Genomic DNA, 8,025 nt, shown 5'->3' with positions numbered 1-8,025 from the left:
ATTAGACTTCAAGTCTCTTGCCTACTAAATATAACAGAGATAATGTCTAAAAATAGTTACCTAATAACTCATCAAATAACTTTTGTGTGTGTGACTATCAATTCCCTGTAAAAGACACCATGGATAAGGAAACGCTGGAAGTATATCCTCTGTCCCCAGCTTATTGATCTCTGAGAGGAACAAATTCTAATTCAGCTTCAGAATCAATCTATCCATCTAATCCACTCAGGGCCTCATCAATAGAGAGAGAAGCGGAAGAGCCCCTTCTCATGGAGCCCAAGGAGGCATCGTCAGAAGCGCCGCCCCAAGCAAGGTCGGAGCTAGAAGACGTTCTGACAAACACCGACCTCCCTTACTGGCGGCGCCTCCGATCGGCCACTTGGATCGAGCTCAAGATCCTCTACCGCCTCGCCGGCCCCGCCGTGGTCGTCTACTTGCTCAACAATGTCACCTCCATGTCCACACAAATCTTCTGCGGCCAGCTCGGTAATCCTCAGCTCGCCGCCGCCAATCTCGGCAACACCGGCATTCAAGTCTTGGCCTATGGCGTCATGGTACGCGCACACACTCTCTAAAACTGTCCGAACATAACGTTTCCTGAATTCTTGGAATTAAATATTAAATTATTCAACAAAGTGTGACTTTATAAGTTTTTGTCGTGTTCTTATTTTGCAATCAGCTTGGGATGGGAAGTGCAATGGAGACACTGTGTGGTCAAGCTTATGGAGCTCATAAGTGTGAAATGCTTGGCATGTACATGCAAAGATCAATGATTCTTCTAATGGCGACGGCGATTCCACTCACACTCATTTACGTATTCTCCAAACACATATTACTTCTTCTGGGCGAGTCCACCATTATAGCATCAGAAGCTGCGATTTTCGTGTACGGTCTTATTCCTCAGATTTACGCATATGCGGCCAACTTTCCGATACAGAAGTTTCTTCAAGCTCAGAGCATAGTGGCTCATCGGCGGCGACGTTCGCCGCCCATCTGCTACTGACGTGGATTGTGGTGTTTAAGTTGGGCGGTGGGTTGCTGGGGGCGGCGTTGGTGCTGAGCTTTTCGTGGTGGGTAGTGGCGGCGGCTCAGTTTTGGTACATAGTGGTGAGTAAGAGGTGTGAGAGAACATGGAAGGGATTTAAGTTGGAGGCTTTTAGCGGATTTAGGGGTTTCTTAAAGCTTTCTGTGGCTTCTGCTGTTATGTTGACCTTGGAGACTTGGTATAATCAGATCCTGGTTCTCATTGCTGGCCATCTCAAACATCCTGAGATCGCCCTTGATTCTCTCTCCGTTTGGTAATATCTCTGTCTGTTAGTTAAATTAATTAAACGTCACTAAAAGTTATTTTTGTAAGTATTCATGAAGAAGAAGTTATGAGTATTCTGAAATTTTTTTTGACTCAGTATCATCCTAAAAATATTTAGAAAGAAGTAGTATTATCATTTTCGTTAAAATTTATTAATAGTCAATGTTAGCTTTTAAACAAAAAGAGCGGCTTCTTTTTTAATACTTACAGGAGATATTAAGAGGTAATATTACCATTTTCGTAAAAATTTATTGGCCAACTGTTAATGTTAGTTATTAAACAAAAAGAGTGGTATGGCTTCTTTTTTAATACTTACGGGATGATATTAAGCCAACAAAAACTTTCAATACATCCCCATTAGCTTCTTTGTAAATACTTTCAATATACTTGATTTGTTTTGCCTGAGCATTGAATATATATACTTGATTAAGTAGGTTGCATTTCATAAGAATCATATATATATATATATATATATCATGTATATATATTTATATATCTCGCTACGTAGTTAGGGCAACTACATGGAACAAGAATGTCAGATATGAAGATGTCGTACAGGGTTGATGTGTCTCACTGATTGAATAGATCAGATACATAAGTTTATTAATTTGATTTGATGGCAAACCTGTGTGGGGTCTGCATGCGATTTGCTAACCTTCTAACAAGAATTTCCTAGCAAACAGTTGATATAAATATATCTGTCCACCAGAATGTTTGGAAGGCACAACCCCACCAAGAAAAAAAGGGGGGAAAAAAAGAACAGAGCAAAGAACAAAAAAGGTCAGATGTACCATTCGATTTTATGAAACTTGTCTTGTATTTGACTTGTCAATTTGAAAGTTCACTTAATTTTGGTTGGAATGTTGGTACCATCTTTTAAAAGAGTTTTTAAATCATAATTTATTGGATACGAAATAAATATGTGAAGAAAATTTTGTTTTCACTGTTAAGCAACTCTAAACCAACCCTTAGTTGTACCATTATATATATTGCTGTAAATATGCTTGAAACGTATATATACATGTATATGTATATGTGTATGCACAATTCACTATATGCATGATCAATAAGGGAGATTACATATAAATATACAACACTAAGTTTTATTTGTTATTTGCTCGATGCAGCACGACAATATCTGGGTGGGTGTTCATGATTGCAGTAGGATTTAATGCAGCTGCAAGGTATCATCGTATTCATTTACACTTCAAATAACTTCATCGTATTCACTTACACTTCAATTTTTTAATTCACTCAAATTAGTTGATTAATTTTTACATTAAGTATCATATATTAATAGGAGTAAAACACCATCACGCAATTATCAGAGGATTCATCTTCTCTTTGGTGTTTTGAATTTTATTATGTGCATGCATCAGCAATTCAATTCAGAATATAACTATATATTTGAATGATATTCAATAATATCTCTTCAAATCATGGTACTTTGGTGTTCTTCTGTGGGTTTGATGCCAACATTTTCATTTGATCAATTATGAATCATCCTACCACAGCCAAAATATCTTACTCTGACTTCATCATCAACTCTCATCTTCCATTTTCCAGAAAATTCTAACAACAGAAAAACATATTCTCACAAAATAATTAATCAACTCTGTATATTGTAATCAATTTGATTTGATTTGATTATTAAAAATAAAAAAATAAACCAATCATTCCTGAATTTTTCTGGTGTTGTAATTTGATGTCCTAGCTCCTTGGTATATGCTGAATACAGATTTGCTTTCAATGTTGATGCTTTCTCTTTTTTCCCCTTAAGTTGCAATATTAATATTAATTACGTGTGTTTTTGGATTTATATGATCGACTTCGCTAATAAAATCCTCGAGTAATTTTCTTTACGTCACTTAAGATTTAATTAATAGGTTATGTGTACATTGCTCAAATCAAAATGTTAATGAGTGATTACTATTTGCACACAAAATAAAATTTTGAGGTTCATTTTATTTGAGGTGTGGCTCCAGTTCTTCAAAATAAATTAACATATTTATCATCACTCGAGATTATATATACAATTTTAAAATGTTAAAAGTCCACATTTTAGTCAAATATAAAGTCAAAGTCCCCATAAAATGTATTTTCTAGGGAAAATGATGCAATTCTCGAATTAAAAAAATGATGCATTAATACATATATATTAACATAGATATCATTAATTAATAAACAAGCGGATAATTAAAAAATTTAATTAGTTTAAAACACGTACATATATAGTATATCTGATTGAGGATTAATCAAATCAAATAAAGGAACGTGGATATTAAGATTTAAGTGTTAAATTAAAAGCAGACACGTGAAGGCTATTAATTACTTTAATCAATTATACAAGTCCAATATTCCTTTATTTAGTTCAAATCTAAGTTCACACACTACTGTTGGATTCCCTTTGCATAATCCGTTCGCTTCAAACCCAAAAGATGCTCCTTCCTCCCCTTTTTGACACACATCACTTCCAATTTCATGTAGACGCCAAATTATTCATCTAATTTTCAAATTAACAACTTTCTAACTTTATCCATATTCAATACATATAATTTTTTAAAAACATAACAATTTGCACAATAATAAATAAAGACAAAATAATACTATATCCATATTAAAAATGTAATGGTGTGACACATAACAATACCCAACAAAAAAATTTCTTTGCTTTATAAATAGCATTAGAGGAGCAAACAGATACTAAATCCTAAAGAGTTATCTCTTTCTACGTATATACATACTACTCCCAATCCTTAATATAAAAGCTAATTAAGGCATTGAGTTTGGTCTTTAACATAAAACATCAATCCATTTTGTTTCCTATTTTTTTTTCAAAATATTCCTATTAATTATAAGATATTCTCACCAAGAGGTAGTTTTAATGCATATGATTGAAGAGTTAAGAAAAGTCAACACATATTTGTAACAAACAACCAACTTAATTAATTTTTTTAATATTATTAAATTAGTTATCTAATTTTTATATTAAAGACAGAAAATATGTATTATATAGAGTAGATGTACTTGTGCATATATGTAGTTAATTAATTATGTAGTGAGTCTGAGACGGCAAAGAGGATTAAATTTGGTCAATAAAAACCCATCCAAAAAGCAGCCACGTAGGAACATATATATATATAACTAAAAGGTCAATTGACCCTGTCGCCTACCTTCTCGTATATATATATAAAACCCATCAATCAATCTCTCTCTTATTACCGTCTTCATTTTCAAGCCTTTCTCAAACTTATCTACTCATCCCCCCACTCATCTCTCTCCACCCATTATCCTTACATTACACGATCACTCTCATAATTCCTCTGAGTTTTAACGGAGCCTATATTATCATTATGGGAAACTGTTGCGGAACGACGTCGTCCTCTGCAGTTGATCACTGGGGCGGCGAGGATTGGAGTTTTCTGACATCGAGCAAGAATAGCAGGAACAAGAGCTCAACGAAGGTGTTTGATGAATTGAAGTTGATGAACAATAAAGAGGACAAGCTTCTTGTGGGAGATTCAAATGCTTCTTCTTCTTCTTCTAATGGGAAGATTAAGATAAAGATTTCGAAGAAGGAGCTTCAAGTTTTATTGGGAGAATTAGAGAAGCAGAATAAGAAGAAGAAGAAGAATACTAATAATTCTGCAGAACAAGTTCTGGTTCGTTTAATGGAGGCCAGAAATCAGCATCATCATCGTGCTGGCCACAACTGGAGCCCTGTGTTAGAGAGTATTCCAGAAGTTAACTGATGATGGTCAGGTTAAGGTTTAGGTTATTTTTAGTGTACAAAAATCTCAGAGCAATTCGTTTGTTAATTCTTTTGTTTAATTTGGGTTTGATCTTGTAGTTTGGTGTAAGTAGCCTGGTTTGGTTTTGATCAGAGTGTATATTTATGTGTGAATATATCGAAACCTGCAATAAAAAAGTGAAAATTTATGTAGGTATATGTGTGTGTGTGTTTCGAAATATATACATATAGTTTTCTATTATAATAATATGTATGAGCTTTGTTAATTAATTCATTAATTAATGTGGAGAGAAATATCACAACAAATCAAATCAAACAAGGTTTCTTGTTTTGAAAATTATTTGTTATATTAGTTCACCAAAACAAAAAATATTTTTTACTATTACATGGCCTATCCTTGCCGTACGTCCACATACTTCGCCTAATTAATTAATTTCTTCGTTTTAGTTAAGATTTAATTAGAAGGTGGATTGTAACTGTCTTTTTGTTTTTGTTTCTTTTTCTTTTGTGTGTATTGTAGTCCTCAAGTTTAGAATAATTATAGAATATGATGAATATCGCCTAGTGATGCGAAAGAACTTTTAATTTGTAGGTGACAATTAATATATGTTGTTAGTAATTGTCTCTCTAAATAAATAAATTAAAAATAATAAACAACAAAAAATAAAGCTGGTAATACGGGTATGTGGGTCCAACCCGTAAAAAATGATGAAATGGGATAATTAAAAACCAGCTTGTCACTCAATAACCTTTTTTAATGCTGCATTGCTAGACATCATGATTCATCGTAAGCCGGGCTATGAGCCCACAAGCGGACTTACATTTAGTTTTATTAATTAATCAAATTATGTTATTATATGTTATATTTTATCTAAAAAAATTTAAAAAAAATACTTGTACCATTTAGTTAGCGCTTTCAATCAAGAAGCTGAAAGAAAAAACAAAAACTCATTATATATTTTTATATATTGTATTAGAAAAAATATAAAAAAATAGAAAATAAAAAAATAATAATAATTAGCATGCCAACCTACCCAATCCACCAAACCGAGCTTAGCGAGCCTGCATGTAAATAGGCTTTTTTAGCCCACAGTGCATAGATTCAATCTGCCATAATAGGCCAACTGGCAACCTGCGAATTGGCCGTATTCTGCTGGAAAATTAAGCAGAAACTAGTAGCAAATGACAATTCTCCTTCTTCTATTTTGGTAAAGTTATGATGTAGTCACTCGACCGAATCTAAATGTCATTTTCATGCAAGAGATTCACTTGTTAGCGTGATATATATATATATATATATATATATATATAATCAATCATATGAAGGAATAAGAAGAGCTAATTATTTGGGAAAAAGACAGAAAAATGCATCTTTAACTTCAAAAGCCCAAAAACGTTCGTCCAATTCCACAAATCCTTTTTGGTACCATGAGACCAAACTGGGATTATTATGTGAAAGGAAAAGACCACATTGTCCTTCATTTTAAATATTATTTTTAAAATATCACAGCCCCTACTAGCTGGCCGGTCACCGGACCTCCGGCGGCGGCGGTCACTGGAGCTCCGGCGACCAGCCGACAATTGGTCACCGGAGCTCCGTCGGTCGGATTTTTTTTTTTGAAAATTTTTACAACTTCAATATAATGGTTAACAATTTTTATAATGCTATTAACAACTTCAATATAGCAATTAACAACAGCTTTTCTGGAAAATTCAACAAACTTCAGCAACCAGAAACAATTATTTTGAAAATTTTTACAACTTCAATATAACCGTTAACAACTTTTGTAATGTCATTCACAACTTCAATATAGCAATTAACAACAGGTTTTCTGGGAAATTCAATAAACTCCGGCGACCGGAAACAATTTTTTTGAAAATTTTACAACTTCAATATAACGGTTAACAACTTTTGTACTGCTATTAACAACTTCAATATAGCAATTAACAACAACAAACTCAGGCGACCGGAAACAATTTTTTTGAAAATTTTTATAACTTCAATATAACGGTTAACAACTTTTGTAAGCCTATTAACAACTTTAGTATAGCGGTTAACAACAGGTTTTTGAGTTTGTTAAAGGCATTATTGAAGTTATAAAAATGTCACTTTTTGAATTTAAAAACTTGTTGTTAACTGCTATATCAAAGTTGTTAACTGTTATATTGGAGTTGTAAAAATTTTCAAAAAAACGTAATTGTTAACGTTATACTGAAGTTGAAAATTTTTACAACTTCAATATAACGGTTAACAACTTTTATAATGCTATTAACAACTTCAATATAACAATTAACAACAAGTTTTCTGGGAAATTCAACAAACTTTGACGACCGGAAATAATTTTTTTGAAAATTTTTACAACTTCAATATAGCGGTTAACAACTTTTGTAACCCAATTAACAACTTCAGTATAGCGGTTAACAACAGGTTTTTGAGTTTGTTAAAGGTATTATTGAAGTTATAAAAATGTTACTTTTTGAATTTAAAAACTTGTTGTTAACTGTTATATCAAAGTTGTTAACCGTTATATTGGAGCTGTAAAAATTTTCAAAAAAACATAATTGTTAACGTTATACCGAAGTTGAAAATTTTTACAACTCTAATATAACGGTTAACAACTTTTATAATGCTATTAACAACTTTAATATAGCAATTAACAACAAGTTTTCTGGGAAATTCAACAAACTCCGGTGACCGGAAATAATTTTTTTGAAAATTTTTACAACTTCAATATAGCAGTTAACAACTTTTGTAAGCCTATTAACAACTTTAGTATAGTGGTTAATAACAGGTTTTTGAGTTTGTTACAGGCATTACTAAAGTTATAAAAATGTCACTTTTTGAATTAAAAACTTGTTGTTAACTGCTATATCAAAGTTGTTAACCGTTATATTGGAGTTGTAAAAATTTTCAAAAAAACGTAATTGTTAACGTTATACTGAAGTTGAAAATTTTTACAACTTC

At 32.5% G+C, this 8,025-nt stretch overlaps 1 pseudogene; it reads left to right on the top strand.

The window, feature by feature from the left end:
• The first annotated feature begins 239 nt into the window (after window positions 1–239).
• LOC114721308 (protein DETOXIFICATION 40-like) lies at window positions 240–2,524 on the top strand (annotated as a pseudogene).
• The last annotated feature ends 5,501 nt before the right edge of the window (window positions 2,525–8,025 follow it).

The sequence above is a fragment of the Neltuma alba genome, unplaced genomic scaffold, assembly GCF_004799145.2.
Source record: "Neltuma alba isolate B1F8T4 unplaced genomic scaffold, ASM479914v2 tig00012028_pilon, whole genome shotgun sequence".
NCBI lineage: Eukaryota > Viridiplantae > Streptophyta > Magnoliopsida > Fabales > Fabaceae > Neltuma > Neltuma alba.
This window is presented reverse-complemented; position numbering and strand designations above follow the sequence as displayed.